This window comes from Hylobates moloch, unplaced genomic scaffold (assembly GCF_009828535.3).
Source record: "Hylobates moloch isolate HMO894 unplaced genomic scaffold, HMol_V3 SCAFFOLD_7, whole genome shotgun sequence".
Taxonomy (NCBI): Eukaryota; Metazoa; Chordata; class Mammalia; order Primates; family Hylobatidae; genus Hylobates; species Hylobates moloch.
The window spans coordinates 81409754-81427798 of record NW_026652282.1 but is presented as its reverse complement, the minus strand read 5'-3'; the positions used below and the strand labels follow the sequence as shown (position 1 = coordinate 81427798).

Genomic DNA, 18045 nt, shown 5'->3' with positions numbered 1-18045 from the left:
AAAGAAGTAGCAACAAAGGCCTCCTCTAATTCCACAAGGATCTCTGGAACTGAGATGATCCCTCAGACTTCCAAACTGACCAATCATTGGAAGTGGGCTGCCTCGATGTACAGGCATAAAGTTGGCCAAAGTAGCTGCCTTCAATGGAGGGCAATGCCCAGGAAGAGACTCAGTTATTTGCACTTTCAGCAGAAAATACTCCCAGTAGCTAGGGAAATGAAGGCCCTCATCCCAAATGAAAGTCTGGAGCAATACATTATAGCATCCACTGCAAGGTGATAACCCAAAACTTCTCATTTGCCAAAGACTGCTATGCCTCCAAAATCTCAGTTTCACCTTCCTATTTTTGCAACCATCATATTCTATTTTTCAAATCTCATACCCTAAAATACCAGGGCTTCAATAATCTTTGAACTGAATCTTTCCAATCCATTGATCCATCTATATTTGTTTTATTCCCCACTCCCTTGAATTCCTCTCCCCTTATCTATCTTAAATCCATGATCAGTCAATACAATCATTGACTTTCAGATAATATAGGGTAATATTCCCTGTCCCCTCTCATACCCTTATCCTCTTTTGGCAAAGTATAACTCTACCTATATTCAACTGCTATGGACTGAATTGTGTTTCTTCCCAAATTCATATGTTAAAGCCCCAACCCCAATGTGACTGTATTTGGAGATATGGTCTTTGGAGTTAATTAAGGTTAAAATGAGATCATAAAGTTAGGGCCCCAATTCAGTAAAACTGGTGGCCTTATAAGAAGAGGAAGAGAGAGAGAGACAGATCTCACTTGGAGGAAATGCCATGTGAGGACCGAGTGGATATCTACAAGCCAGGAAGGGAGCCCTCACCAAAACCAAATCCTGCCAAACCTTGATCGAGTCTTCCAGCCTCCAGGACTGTGAAAAAAATAAATTTTCACTGTTTAAAGTTACTGGTCTGTGGTATTTTGTTATGGCAGTCTGAGCAGACTAATACGTCAATTCTGTGTTTATTCTGTGTCTGCATTTTGCAGTTGAATTTGGCTAAAGAAACATACGCAATCACACTAAATAGCTCACTTTAAATTCATGGCCATAAATATAAAGTATACATTTAATAATACCTGGAAATCACAGTAAAATTTGCAAATGATTTAATTGTCCCATTCTCTTAGAAGAGTATTTCATTTTTCTCTTACTCTTCAACTCCCAGACTTCATTCTTCATTACCATCAGAGCTAATATTTTTGCTTCTTCATCTTTGAGAAAGTTGAAGCAATCAGAAAAAAAATTTCTACAGACCCCACCAAAACCATATCTACCCACCTAGCAATATCTACAACTACATTCTTTATCTTCCTACTTGCTACCTCAGATAAAATATCCATGTTGCTATCTAAAGCTCATCCTTCCCTTTGTGTAGCAGATCCTATCCCATCTCCATTACTCAAGGGCATCTTTCCAACAGTTCTCTTTTACGTCATTAATTGTTTCCTCTCTCCTAGATTATTCCATCAGTAAACACACATGCCATTATTTCTCCCATCATTAAAACAACAGCAACAAAAAATTTTAGTCCTCATTTCCCCCGCAAATTAATGGTTCATTTATTTGCTCTCCTTTTCAGTAAAACTATTTGAAGAGTTGTTTATACACTGCTGTTTCCAATTTCTCTCCTCCAATTCTCTTAAACCCTGCTACTCCACTGAAACTGCTGTTTCAAGGTCATCAATGACTTCCATGTCATTAATTTCAGTACTGAATTCCCAGTCTTCAGTTTACTTAATACAACACAGCACTTCTCAAACTGTGGTAATTTTACTCACTAGATATCATTTAACAATGTCTGGAGACACTTTTGATTGACAAAAATTGGCAGGGAGGCAACTCCTACTTGGAGAGGAAACCCCACTGGCATCAAGAAAGTAGAGTCCAGAGATGCTGCTAAAACTCCTTCAATGCCATATATAGGACAGCACCTCCTCCACCTAACCACCAAACAAAGAATTATCTAGCCAAAAGTGTTAATAATACTAAGGCTGAGATGCCCTAACCAACATCATCTGGTACACTTAATAGATTTTCTTTGATTGGTTTTCAGGATACCACACTTTCCCGATTTCCCTCCTACCTGACTGGGTACTCTTCAGTATCTGTTGTTAATCCCTCCTCTTCTCCCTAACCTCCTAATGTTGGAGTCTCTGAAACTTGGTTTTTACTTTTTCCTTCTCTATCTATACTCACTCCCTAGGTGGACTCCTCTGTTCTCATGGATTTAAATGCCATCTCTATGTTGTTAACTTCCAAAGGACTTTTGTCAGTCCTTTCTTCAGATTACCATACTGGTTTCTGTACAGACTTCTATGCTGATTTCCCTACAACAGCCTACTCACACCTCCACTTGAAACCTAATAGGCATTTCAAAACATAATAATGTCTAAAATGAAACTTCCTGCCTTCCTCAGCAAATCTGCTCCTTTCAGTCTTCTCTCTCTTAGAAAATGAAAACTCCATTCTTCTAGTGGCTTAGGCCCTGAAACATGGAGTTATCCCTGACTTCTTTTTTTCTCTCATACCTTACACCCAATCTCTCATCTGATCTATCTTTACAATATATTCAAGATCTGAAAACTTCTTGCTATCTCTCCTTTTGCTTCCCTGTTCCAAGCCATCATCACCTCTTACCTGAGTAACTGAAATATTGTCCTAACCTCTTTCTCTGATTCTACTCTTTTGTCCACTACAGTCTATTCTTATACAGAAGCTAAAGTGATCTTTTAAAAGACATCTGCCAAAAACCCTCTAATGGCTCTCCATTTTGCTTAGTATAAAAATCAAAGTCCTTATTATAACTTACAAGGTCTTATATAAACTTGCCACTCTTTACCTCTCTAACCTTACCACCTGCCACTCTCTCCCTCAGTCACCCTTCTCCAGCTGCACTGATCTGCTATTCATAAAATCTATCGGGTATATTTCTACATTACGGCCTTCATAATGCAGTGTTCTCATTAGATGACCATCTTCTTGCTACCCAATTCCCTTCAAGTCTTTGATCAAATATCACTTTTTCAATGATGCCTACTCGAATCACCCTATTTGCAATGAACATCCACAGTATATACAGCTCTTATTGCACTCTATTTTTCTTTTTCCCAGTGTTATTATCATCTTCTGACATACTATATAACTTACATATTACTTATTGTCTATTATCTTCTCCCTTCTTCCTACCCCAGAACAGGGATTATTGTCTGTTTTGCTTTCTGACATATTTCAAGTGCCTAGAAGAATATCTGGTAGGTATCATATACCCCCAAAATATCTGTTGAATGAATGAATTTTGACTAGAAGATTTGGTGTCAGCTTCTGCCACTATCTTTACAATACATTAATATTTAGGGGCAGTGGGAAAATTTCTTTGAGTTTTTTTTTCTATGTCTTTTACAAGAATTGTGATGAAAAGTTCAAAAAGTCTGCATTTTAAGCCAGAATACAGCTTTCTCTTATACATGATAATTCCAGGCACAAACTTCGCTGTTCTTCAATTTGTATATATCTTCACTCTTCTTTGTTCATCTTATAGAAGCATCAAAATTTTATATTTATTTTGCAGCTTATCATACAGGGAACCCTAATTGAGTTCTGTGTTAGTCCATTTTCATACTGATATAAAGAGCTACCAAATACTGGGTAATTTATGAAGAAAGGAGGCTTCATTAACTCACAATTCTGTAGGCTGTACAGGAAGCACGGTTGGGAGGCCTCAGGAAACTTACAATCATGCCAAAAGGAAAAGGGGAAGCAAGCACATCTTTACCGTGGCAGGACAGGAGAGAGAGAGAGAGAGAAAGAGAGAAGCGGGGCATGCCACACACTTTTAAACCATCAGATCTCATAAGAACTCAGTCACTATCTTGAGAACAGCAAGGGGGAACTCCGTCTCCATGATCCAATCACCTCCCACAGGCCCCTCCTCCAATTTGACATGAGATTCGGGCAGTGACACAAATCCTAACCATATCAAGTTCAGTTGCATATCTAATTAGTTTTGAAGCAGCACGTTGGCACTCTTCCTACTACACCTCTCCCACCCTCATCCTTTAACACATTTTTTTTTGGAGAAGAAATTGGCTTTCTATACCAAATGTTTCTTTCAATATGCTCTTCCCTTTTCCTTTCTTAATCAGAATATAGAAAATCCTTCGGTTGTTCTCTTACATTGAGAACAAAAGAAAACCTTGGAAAGCTCATTCCAAGACTCTAGGTACTGAGCAATTCCCATGGATAGTCTCATTTGCATCTTGGGAGAAGGCAATTGAATCCGTTCACTTTTCTGTATCCTCTTTCTTCTGAATGCTTATTTTGCATCAAACATTAGAGATAATTCATTCAGTTACCTAGCAAACTCAGCATTTTATTTTCAACCTGACTCATTTCCAGATACTTTTGCAGGTGCCAACTCTCTTGCGTACTTTTAGGCTTTTTCCTTTCAAAGATTTAAATAAAAACTCAGTGCCACATAGTAAATTTTAAACAAAGATACACAATCATTTCTTCAAAATGAATAAGCCAACTAGGTCTGTAAACCTAAGAATTGGAAAGCTAAATGACTTATTGAGGCCTTATGATAAAGCCAAGCATAAAGTAAGTATCCTACCCTTAGAATGGCACCACAGGTCTCATAGACCTATGTGCAAAGAACATTTGTACTTTCTGCCATCCTATGCTTTGAAGCTGCAAATCTCTTTCCTGACTAGTTGATTATGTTCATTTTTATGTTTGCCTTTCTTTGTGCTGGGAAATTATTAAAATCAAATGCATTCTGGAGATGTAGGTTTTGTATTACGTTAAGCTCTGAATTTGAGTAATTTATGATGTGATGTAAGTTTTGTATGTATTGTCAGAAAGCAGTGTAGAGTTTGTGTTCTAAATTTCTTCTTAACTGTCTCGATACACATGAAAGCCATATGCAAATATTATATATTCACAATGTTGTGACTAAGATCTGCAATTCACCAGGCCTGGGCCAGTGTTAGTTTATTGTAGTCACTACTCTTGTCTAGTACATTAGTTGGTACTGAGTGATTCTGTTGGCTCCTGACAACTGATACTTTCTCTCCCTCTCGTTCCTCCAATCTGAATCCAGATACTTGGTTTAGAATTGGCAGTTGAAAACAAGTTTATTCATATACATATGTATTTTGCTGATAATAATTAAAAATTTAGCTCGATATTCAGTCACTGACATATGTGGGTGGGAAAGACAACAAAAAAATAGTCAAGGAAGCTGGAGGATCACCGAGACTTGGTGACACATTAAGTGTGGGTGGTAGTCACTTGTAGAAAACTAGACAGGCAGTGCCTCCTGAGTCACTGGGCTAACTATTAAGATGCATCATGTTTACAAACAAATAGTGGGATAATGACATACTCAGAATTTATTTCTCCTACTGCAATATAAACAGGATAGAACAAATTTTAATTGTTCCATTTCTGGCCTCCCTCTGTATATTTAATGGTCACTTTTCAGACATTTTGTTAACACCTAACTTGCAGCCTCATTATAAGCTGGCTTTGATTAAGAGAATTCCTGAATATTTAGAACTGAAAGGGAGTTCAGAAATTATTTTGTCCATTGCTCTGATTTATACCAATAGAAAACTGAGGTCCAGGGAATTGAGGAACTTTTCCAATCCATCCATAAATTTGGAGATAGACTAAAATCTAGGGTTCCTGAACCACCACTACTATGTTTTCTTCTATACCACATCGCCTAACCCAGAAATTATTGATAATTATGTCTTCTTTTTCAAAAACTCTAAATACTTTATCAGCTACCCTTGCGTAAAATTGAGCTATGATATTCAGTCACTTGCAAGATCACTTTAAAATATCACCACAATGTTATAGGATTGGTTATAATCATGAGTGGGGTTTGCTGACATTTTCCAAACATGGGGCAACTTCTTGTACTAAACAGTAACCATAGAACCATTTCTCCATTGCTAAGATTTATTACACATTAATCTGAGAATTCAAAAGGCTATTGAAATAAAGGTGCTTGATGGTAAGGAATTTGTACGTGTTTTTCATAAGCGGTCTGCATAAATATCTGCTATATACTGCTAAAGAAACATTCACAAGACTTCTCATAGGTGAAATCAACTGACCTTACTAGCTTGAAGGCTCCATCAGGGAGCACACCAAAGTGCAAAGAGTACCACACTGTTGTACTACATTACCCAGATAGCTGACTTGCTTGTCACCAATTAGAGCAACAGCCCTGACTTTCTGTAATGCACTCTCCATATTATTCTTCTACATTGCAATTAATACTTGCAAGGAAGTGAGATGAAGATGAGAAAAATACCAATACATCACATTTTATCAGCTTTCAATTTTTGTTTGTCATTGACTGCTTTGTCTCTCCCATCCCTCACAGCTTGCCAGGACTGCATTTGCAATAATGCTTGTAGTCGCTTCTTTCTATGGTTTTTTGATTGATTGACAAGCTGTAGAGCAGCATATTTTTCTGCTCTACCATTTTCCCAGTGGGCGGTACTACACAATAGTGATGAAGAACTGTAATGGCACTGCATCAAGTCACTGAAATGTAAATATGACATGAATTTCTTCATTGCATGAAGCTAAATCCCTTTATCCATTTACTTACATCACTTTTATATGTAGCAATGATAGAAAATGTTAACCCTCTGCTTTCCAAACCTACTCACATAGAATTTGACTCTAATTGCTCTTTGGAGACACGCATGTTAATATAAGTGTATTCTAGGACTTAAAGCACAGCCACTTTTTATATTTATGCAGTCTCCTTTCGAAGCACTTCCTATCAGAGAAGATTTAAAGCAGATGGAAATTATTCAATGTAGTTATGAATTGAAAGCTCATAAGCTAGCTGCTCTTCAAAGTGCTGAGAACACCTGGGCCATCAAAATTGCTGAAGTAGACAATGGCATTTATACTGAGATTACAGCATCATCTTATTCTAAATGGTATTTTTGTCTTTAGAGGGCAACAAAGATGCCAGCTCTTCTCAGTGTTTAATTGGGTTTCTCCCTTAACTTTAATTAAACTCACCCTAAGCCTGCAAAACCCCAAGGCTGGCTGCTTAAGGGTGTGAAGCCCCAGTGTTTCCAGCTTTGAATATAATGTGATAAAGAATCAATTGTACTGTTTGATTAACTGAGTATGTGACAATTTTAGATTTTTAGACAGTTACACAATCAACAGCATTCTAAAAATTGCTCTATTATAGATGAAAAGAAACCATTTTCGTAAGTCTCCAACAGAATTTTAGAAAATATTTAACCTGCAATGCTGTAATGCATATGTTCACTGCTTGGCAATGTACTATTTATAGTATACTCAATTATAAAGCCTCATTATTTACTATTATGAAATTATCTTGGTATCATTTACATCATTTAAAGAGAATCTCAGCTTTGGCATTTGTTTCATTTAGTGGTGTGACAAAGATCAAGGTCTTAAGCATTCTGGAAATAACCCAATTCCCATCTGCTTACTCAGTACTTTATTGGAAGGTCATTTGAATTGAACTGACTGAGTCAGTCGTACCTGAACAGGGAGAGAGTCTGCTGTCTTTTCTGCGGTGAGTCAGCACTCAGTTTTAATATTGTACCTGTACCTAGGGATCGGACAATAGAAACATGAATACAAACACATATCCTTATAGCAGGTATCGAAGTTCTACGGTGCTGGAAGCCATCTCCACTAGGAAACACAAATTAAATACTGAGTCAGAAAAAGAGAACAGAATAGGAACCTATCTAAAGCGATTCCACACTACCTACATACAAGTGATTGAAACTCTAAAATGGCATTTCAGAAATACAGATTTCCTGGCTCCATGTTTTGCTTTGTTTTTTAAATAAAAGGGGCTACCATTTCTTTAGGACTTAATATGTGCCAAGCACTCTCCTGAACACTTTATGCATATTAGCTAATTTAATCTTTATGTCAACCCTATAAAGTAAAAAATACTATTATCTCTACCATTTTGGCACAGAAACTGAGACACAAAGAAGTAAAGTAATATGCCTTAGGTCACATAGGTAGGAAAGATAGGTCCAGAAAGAAAACCCTTGCAGCCTGATGCCACAGCCCCTGCTTTTAACCACTATATTAGTGAGACAAGTTAGCAGCTAAACAAATCTTAGTATACTGACTTACAGCGAAGGGCAAAAGATTGCCATTAGGCTTAATGACCCTGAAGATTCAAAAGCTATTCTAGGAACATGATTAGTAATGTTTTAATAGACCAATTAGAATTCAAGTAAATGTCCCCAGAAGCCTTATAGGCTGATGACTGCGTTAGTACTCTCATTATGGACTCTTCTCCCAAGAATATGACTGGGAAGAGGCACCACTGAATGTAAACTGAAGACTAGGTTCTTCTTGCCAAAAATAAATTTCGATAATTTATTCATTTAGCAACTATTTATTTCGCTACTGACTATGTGTCAGGTATTGAGCTGAGCAATACCATTTGCACTCCTCTCATCTGAAAGGAAAACGTCAACCACTAGATGTTAGGGAAAGTTGAAACATTGAATCAAAACACAAGAAGAAAGGAGTACAATTGTGAGTATTAGAGGCTGGAAAGGGTAGGAGAGCGGGAAGGATAGGGAGAAATTGGCTAATTGACATAGATTACAGCTAGATAGGAGGAATGAGTTCTGATGTTCTGCAGCACTGTAGAGTGAATATGGTTAACTATTATTTATTGTGTATGTTCCAAAAGCTAAAAAAGAGGATTTTGAATTTTCCCAACACAAAGAAATAATAAATGCTTGAGGTGATGTGTATGCTAATTACCTTGATTTGGTCATTACAAATTGTATACAATTATTTAAATAATCATTACACATTGTATACATAAATATGTATAATTATTACATGTCAACTAAAAATAAAAGAAAATAAAACACAGCATGGGATACAAAGTGTTAGGTTCCATCTTGGTTATAAAAGGATAGAATCTGGTGGCTGTCTTCAAGAGGCTTTTATTCTACGTAAGGAGATAAGACACCCACGAAAAACTAATTAGATGAATATTCTTTCTTTCTTCCTTTTCTTTCTTTTTTTTTCTTTTTTTTTTTTTTTTGGAGACGGAGTCTCACTCTATCACCAGGCTGGAGTGCAGTGGTGTGATCTCAGCTCACTGCAACCTCAAACTCCCAGGTTCAAGCGATTCTCCTACCTCAGCCTCCCCAGAAGCTGTGATTACAGGTGCATGCCACCACACTTGGCTAATTTTGTATTTTTAGTAAAGACAGGGTCTCACCATGTTGGCCAAGCTGGTCTCGAACTCCTATCCTCAAATGATCCACCCGCCTCGGCCTCCCAAAGTGCTGTGATTATAGGTGTGAGCCACTGCTCCTGGCCTAACATTCTGATAATGTCAAAAACCTATGTAGCCAATAACTACTGTGGAAATCTGAAATAAATGAGAGATCACTATGGGATGCAGAAAAATTCTTAAATGCTAATTTACATGCAAAAACCTTGGAATTTTGTGAAAATGCAGGTTCTGATCTGTAGATATGGGGTGGTGCCCAGGATTCTGCATTTCTTACAAACTCCCTGGTGGTACTGCTATGCTAATCCACCAATCACACCTGGAATAACAAAGGGTTAAAAAGATTGGGAAAATGTTTATAGAAAAAGATAGGCTTGAGCTGGACCTTGAAGGGTGTCACATATGCATGAGTGAAGAAATTGGAGAGATCAATGGCAATGGCACATGGGGAAAAGTGTCAGATTGGATCAAAGAAATTCCGTTGCCAATCACTAGGAGATAGATAGTGGTGGAAAAATTGGTTACAACTAGACCCTGGGAGGAGAAAGATGCATTTCAGACTCAGAAATTCGAGCATAGAGAAATGAAGGTTAATATCTATGTAATTAATCCCAAAAGTTTCTGCTTAATTTGAATATCTGAGCCTCAATTTATTTCCTTGAGAATTGGTTTGAACTCATTTGCCACCTTAAAGTGTTACATTCTTACTTGATGGAAATATGCAAAATGCAAGACAGCCAGATACTAATTTTGCAAGAATTTTAGTAAAATTGATCCATCATTATATTGTTTAAACAACCATGTTAATTGTCAATGAAGAGATACTTGCCCATTTAAGATGATTTGAGGAACTAATCTATTTATAATGTTTCATTGATACATTCCCCAAATTTCTAAAAGCAATATTTTGTTTGGTTTTAGTTGTAGCCTTCTGCTTCAAATGAGACTTCAGCTGCTATGGATAAAATTATTTATTGAGAAGGAATTACACAAAGAAAGCTTTAAAAATAATGAAAACTTAAGCCAGATAATGTGAATGATTGACTGTTACCATATCTGAAAAGCCAGCCTGCATCTTGTTCACAGTGTTAGTGGTGATTAGAATTCAAGAAAACTCATTGAACATTTTGGTATTGTTACTCCTAAAAATAAAATGGATGAACTAGTGCTATATGATGACAAAATATATCATCAATTCATTGAAAATGAGTCAAATTAATATTTTTAAAGGAAACTTACTTTTCACTTTTCAACTGTGGTTTTGGCCTTGAAGACATAGCTTTACAATATTTTTGAAACTCAGAATATTTTGCTGTTGTCTATCACTAAAATGGTAACAATTCCACAGATGGTAGTTCCTTTTTGACTCTAGAGACAAGTAGCACCATACAGTGTTGGATTTTTTTTTTCCTTGTATACAATGAATAACCATTCCTATCATGTAGAGAAGCTAGAGGGTCTCAGTATATTCTCTTCACCACAAAAAATTGTAGATTTTGTGAAAAGTCAATATAAAACACAAACTCCTGTGGATGTCCTTGGATTCAGAAGTCAGATCACATCAGGCCTTAAATGAAGAAGAACTATCCCCTTCAGACACTGGAAACACTAAACAAAAGCAGAAATAAAACTTTCCAACATTACAAACACGGGTAAGTCCTAGCTTTATAACAACTATAACAACCTTAGCAAAAAATCGTTCATTTTATAATTGTATGTTTGTTTGTGATATAAACATATCTCAGAAAATTACTCCAAATTATCAGATTTATAGTACCAAGTAAGTTCTAATCAAAGAGGTAAGCCTACATGAGGTCAAACCTCATTAAAAATGCAAATTACAATTAAAACTTCAAAACAGTAGAATTCTTGTGGTCCATTTACAACATCGTAGATTGCTATTTAAACATAATGCCAACCTCTGCTGTTTTGTTCACAAGTCTCAAATGAAAAAGACACTCTGAGAAACATTAAGTTAGTCACTACTATAGTTTGAAATGAAATTCTTATTCTCCAGATCTTAATAGAACTAGTTGGTCTGTCTTGATTTCTGTGGACCTTGCAAAAATTTGGTCTGCATTTAAGAATATTAGGGCCTTCAAGAAATGTTCAGCTGACTTTATTTTCTACACATATCCAACTGCTGAGTTGTCATGAAAATTATAATAATTTTCCAGTGTATCTGGAACAAATTTAAAATTTTCCAGGTTCATGTTGTTAGGAAGAGCTTTTCTTCACATTAATAGTATTTTAATTTGTATTATTAGAATAGACACAAGGTGTGTGTGTGTGACACAAGGTGAGAGGTATGAAATTCTAGATTTAGAGACTGGAAAAACATTGGCCATCTTTTTGACCATCTGAACCAGGAATATGTTTGTACTGTGTTCAAAGTGTACACCAGAATTTTAACCATTAGCCAAGTTGGAGTGAAAAGAACCAGACTTACCTTCCTGTTTAAAACAACCAGATATCCAGACAAAATATATATGAGATGTATATTAAGTTTTTAAGATACTTGACATCAGACAGCAAATGAGTGCGATCCCTAAAAGACAGGAAGTGGGCAAAGTGAGCCTAAGGATTGCACTAGCTTAATGGCTTGAAGGAGTTTCCAGGCTATTATATAGAGAGGGGAAAACCTCTCTGTCTGAGGCTGGCAGACAACCTGAGCTCAGAACATGGAACTAGCGAGACCAGGGCAGCTTGAGTTTGTAGGAGACAGTACTGAACAGGAGAGAACTGCACAGAGAGAAAACACCAGAGATCCACAGTAGGTTCTGCTGGAATATTCAGCAGACTACTGATCAGTACATGTATGTGAAAAAAATTATTCAAGGAGAGGAAAAAAAAAAAAATATATATATATGTATACACACACACATGAAAAGATTAGAGGGAACAATATCCAACATTCTCACAGGGTAACAGATAAATACCTGATTGCACCAGCTAGACTGGCATTCTTCGTATTTCATAGGTAGACTACTTAGAAGGGCACTGCCCTAGTAGTGGGGAATAATTAGCCTTAGACTAATCATGGCTTTGGTCTTCCCCAACAAATTTTGGAAGTAAGACCAAGAAGGATTAAACTATTTCCAGTTAACTGTATCATAGAATATAGTTTAAAATGTTTATGGGAATACGAAACTATCCTGTACCAACAAGTTAAAATTCACCAAGTCTGACACCAAATCAAAAATTATCAGACATGGAAAGAAGCAGCAAAATATAACCCATAATGAGAATATGCAACCAATCAAAACTGGCTGAAAACTGACACAGATATTACAATTAGAAGACAAGAATATTGAAACAGTTATCATAAATGAATTATATATGTTCAAAAAGTGATTTAGAGACAAGAAAGATATAAAAACTAATAAATCAAACTTCTAGAGATAACTGCAACATCTGGTACAAAAATACACTGGATGAAATGTACAGCAGATTAGACATTATGAAAAAAAGGTCAGTGAACTTGAAGATATAGCAATAAAAACTATCCAAAATCAAAAACAAAGATTCAAATAGACAAAAAAAAATCACTAAAAATCACTGACCTCTGCAACAAGTTCCAGATAACTCAAATACATATAATTGGTGTCACCAAGGTGGAAGGCAAAAAGCATTTTGAAGAAATAATAGCCAAATATTTTCCAAATTTGATGAAAATTATAAACCCAAACACCCAAAAAAGTTCAACAAGTTTCAAATACAAAAAATAAAGAAAATTATACCAAGGCATATCGTAAATTTCTCAAAAACTGAAATAAAGAGAAAATCTTTAAAGGAGACAAAAAAAAAAAAGACATTATATACAGAAGATCAAAGATAAGGGTGAGGTTAAATTTATCATCAGAAAAGTTAGATTTATCATCAGAAACTGTGTAATTGAGGAGGGAGTGAAGCGTAATCTTTAATGTACTGGAAAATATGTTTTAAAAATATTTAATGTATTTATTTATTTACTTTCAGACTTGAGGTCTCACTACGTTGCCCAGGATAGCCTCAAACCCCTGGGCTCAAGCAGTCCTGCCTTCAGCTTCCGAAGTAGGTCATGCTAAAGGTACTCACCACCATGCCTGGCTTTGTTTTTTAAATGTTTAAAAAAAATTTTTAATGAAGGTAAAATTAAAAAGTTTTCAAACACACAAAAGCTTAAAGAATTCATCATCAAGACTCACACTGCAAGAAATGTTAATAGAAATTCTCTATACAGAAGGAATACAATACCAAATGAAAATATGGATCTACACAATGCAATGAAGAGCACTAGAAATAGTAATGATTTGGGCAGCTACATAAGATTCTATTCTTATTAGTTAAATTCATTTAAAGTATAATTGATATTTATCAAAAATATTGATAATATAATTTGATATTGACAACATGTATAAGAGTAAAATATATGACAACAATCTCATAAAGACTAGGCAGGGAGATATGGGAATATTTAAGTTTCTTAAACTATTCATGAAGTGGCATAATATAACTTGAAGGTAGACTGTGTTATGTCAAATATATATATATAATAAACCCTAATGCAACCACTAAAAAAAAAAACAAAAACAAAGCATTATAGCTAACAGGCCACATAAGAGATAAAATGAATAATTAAAAATAGTAAATTAATCTAAAAGAAAACAGAGACAGAGGAAAAGTGGAAAAAATAACAGGTGGGACAAACAGAAAAAAATGGCAAGACGAAAGCTTTATGTCTAATTATATCAATAATAACATGAAATGTAAAAGGTCTAAACCAGTGGTCCCCAGCCTTTTTGGCACCAGGGACTGGTTTCGTGAAGGACAATATTTCCATGGACGGGAGGTGGGGAGGGAATGGTTTCAGGATGAACCTGTTCCACCTCAGATCATCAGGCATTAGATTCTTATAAGGAGTGTGTAACCTGGATCACTCGCACACACAGTTCACAATAGGGTTCATACTCCTGTGAGAACTTAATGCTGCCACTGATCTCACAGGAGGTGGAGCTCAGGCAGTAATGCTTACTCACTGGCTGCTCACCTCCTGCTGTGAGGCCCGGTTCTTAACAGGCCATGGGCTGGGTGTTGGGGACCCTGGTCTAAACACATCAATTTATAGGCAGATATGATCAGATTGGAGAAAAAAGCATGATCCAATGATATGCTACTTATAAGAAACACACTTGAATATAAAAGGCACAAATAGATTAAAAGTAAAAGGATGGGATAATATATACCATGGTAACACAAACAAAAAATGCTGAATGACTCTATCAATATCAGACAAAGCGGATTTCAGAGTAAATAATACTACCAGGTATAAACAAGATCATGTCCTAATGATAAAGGAGTCAATTTAGCAGGAGGATATAACAACAGTAAATGCTTGTGCACCTAATAATAGAGCTTCAAAATACAAGGAACAAAACCTCATAGAGCTTTTTACCAAAAATTTAAATATTCTCTTTGATGTCTGCACTTATAATACTAAATATAAACAAATCTGTTTAATAATTACCAGATAATTGAAAAAAAAAAAAACCTCATAGAATTGCAAGGAGAAATAGACAAATCAAAATTACAGTCAGAGATTTTCAGTACCACACTGTTATAGACTGAATGCATGTGCCCTCCCAAAAATTATATGTTGAAATCCTGACCCCCAATATGATAGTAGTCCAATGTGATGGAATAGTAGTACCAATACTACTACTACTAACAATAAAACTTAATATTTATTATACACTCATTTTGTTCCATGTACTATTCTTGGTGCTTTTTATACATTATAACTTTTAACTCTGTATTATAATCTTATAAGGTAGACACCATCAATTTTCCCCTTTTACGGGGCCTTTGGGAGGTAAATAGGTCATGAGGGTGGAGCTCTAATGAATGGAATTCAGTGCACTTATAAAAGTGTCCCCAGAGAGCTCTCTCACTCACTTTCTGTCATGAGAGGATAAAAGGAGAAATCAGCTGGCCAAAACCTGGAAGATGGCCTTTGCCAGAACCCAATCTTGCTGGTACCCTTATTTCAGACTTCTGGCCTCCAGAACTCTGAGAAACAAATTTATCTTGTTTATAAGCCACCTATGGTACTTTGTTACAGCACCTGGAACTAAGACATATGCTCTCAAAAATTCTTAAGAACAAATAGAACAAAAATTAGTAAGGATACAAAGGACTTGAACAACAGCACCATCAAGCAACATGACATTTGACATTTATAAACAACATGTCCAACAAACAATAGCACAATACACATTCTTCCTAAACTCATGTGGAACATTCACCGACGCAGATTATATTCTGGGACTTAAAACAGGTCTCAACAAATTTAAAAGTATTCAAGGCATGCAAAGTATATTCTCTGACCTCAGTGGAATTAAATTAGAATAACAAATATCTTCAGAAAAAATACCCAAATACTTGAAAACTAAGTAAGAACCTTCTAAAAAAGAAAAAAAAGACTCTTAGGTCAAAATAGAAATAACAACGGAAACTATAAAGTATCAAGAATTAAATGAAAATGAAACAATAACATATCAGAATTTGTGAATACAACTAAAGCAGCATTTAAAAAAGAATATTAGGGAAAAAATAAAAAGTCTCGAATCAATGATTCAGCTTTTATCCAAAAAAAAAGAAGAGAAAATGAAACTAGAAGTAAATAAGAAAATAGAAATAATAAATATCAGAATAGAAAGCCATAAACTGTGTTCTAGTTCTAGATAAGCTGCACTGTAAGTCAATGAGTTCAAATGCTGGTTTGTTAGGAAGATAGAAGATAAAAAATATCGATAAACTTCTAGGAATATTATTTGGAATACTTTGCTTTATAAAAATGAAGTGAAATTGTAGCATTAACATCAAAGATAAGTAAGTGTACACCTAAATTAATAAGTGATCCCCTAACCTGGGTAGTGGACTCATCTGTAAAGAAATGACCATTTGTAACAGAAAAAAAAATCACTAGCTTTAAAAATATCTAATGTATGAGTTTAAATCTATTTTGTTATTAATGCGTATGGCAGCCATTGAGATACACTACTTAGAAGTCTTTGAAGAGAAACTGCTGTGAAGTGCCCAGTTAAATGACTGCTTTCAGATGTGTCTCCTTTTGAATGGTAAGGCCACACGTACTCCCTGGTTCTCCTAGTCAGTGATGGAATATGGTAGAGGTATTAAGGAAGATACTTTCCTGTCCAACAGGGGATCCTTATAGCACACAGCCATGGCTCAGGGACCTCCCCTTTCCCACTTATCTGGCCAAGGTCTTCTCAAAAGTGGGCTGCAGTCTGTACCTCTTGCTGCCCAATGTTCCTTTATGTCCTCTTTCTTTTTTCATAAGTGTCAGATCCGCATTACATTCTAAAGGCTCTCCCTGCCTACTCTAGCTTCCTCCACCTTTACCCTTCATAGGTATTTTCTCCAATTAATTGTTTACTTTTCTAATCCTGACTTGGCATTTGTTTCTTGTTGGACTCAAGCTGGCACAATCTAGACATTCCTTAAGTGGGAACATTCTTTAACTAAGGAAGCACAATATGGTATGCCATGTAAAATAAAAGTGCCACCAATGTTATTATAAATATATTTTATAAAGTTATACAAGTATGCTTATCATTATTGTTACCAATAATAATAATAACAGTAATGAAAGTTAATTTTTATTATGTGCTTGCTATGTTCCATGTACTATTCTTGATGTTTTTCATATATTCTCTCTTTAACTCTCCATTATAATCCTATGAGATAGACACCAGTAATCTCTCCTTTTTAAATATGATGAAATGAGTTTGGAAAAATTAAGCAATTTGCCCATGTTGGTACAACTAGTAAACTGTTAAACTAGGCTACAAACCCATGCAGCCTTCTACTAGAGCCCACACTCTCATTATTATACCACTAAAGCCTCAGTTGACTTCTTCAACTCCATGGCACCAATAAGATTCAGATAGTGGCCAGGCGGCATAGGTTATCAATTCCCACACTGACTCTTGATCTGAGGTATGGTCTGGCCCAGATCCAGAGGTCTGCAGAGTAAATTGTGTCACTGTATTCACCAACTGCCCTCAAAGCTGAGAGAACCTCTGGATCCTACAAGACCAAAATCATTACCCTCTAATATCAAGGGAAGACAGTACATTCAAAACATGGTTCTCAAGAACAGATTATCACTCCCTTTGGAATCTTGTCTAATGGAAAGAAAGAATTCAGAATACCTTTGTGTACAAAAAGAAAGATGATTAGAATAACTACTGCCTTATTACTCAAATTATTAATGTTCACAAGATCAATTACTTTTAAAAGTATCAATGAAATTTGATGAGTTTAAATTAACTTTTTGATAATTCTCTGAAAGCAATGACTAAAATTTTGTAGAATCCTGACACTCATGTTGATCCAAAAGGTTGGATGGCTCTTAGAAGCCGTACATTGGTCAACATCAGTCTAACAGGGTAATATTCCTGCTGATATGTTTAGGAAGATGTGGTCATATGATACTTACTTTTATGTACACAAATGCCAGTGTGTTTAGTAGAAGCTAAATGAAAAGCACCAGAACAAAATTCCTCTGGTAATGGCATATTCTCCAATAATACCTAAGGCTCCTTTCTGAATTATGCAAAGTTTAAAGCAATCTCATTCTTAAGAGATAACTGAAAAAAAATCCTGAACATTTCAAATAATTGACTTTTGAGTTATTTGCAAATTCATGTG

The 18045-nt window shown here is 35.7% G+C and overlaps 1 pseudogene; it reads right to left on the bottom strand.

The window, feature by feature from the left end:
* Positions 1 to 2979: 2979 nt before the first annotated feature.
* Positions 2980 to 18045, bottom strand: part of LOC116811132 (elongation factor 1-alpha 1-like) — a 91924-nt pseudogene continuing 76858 nt past the window's right edge.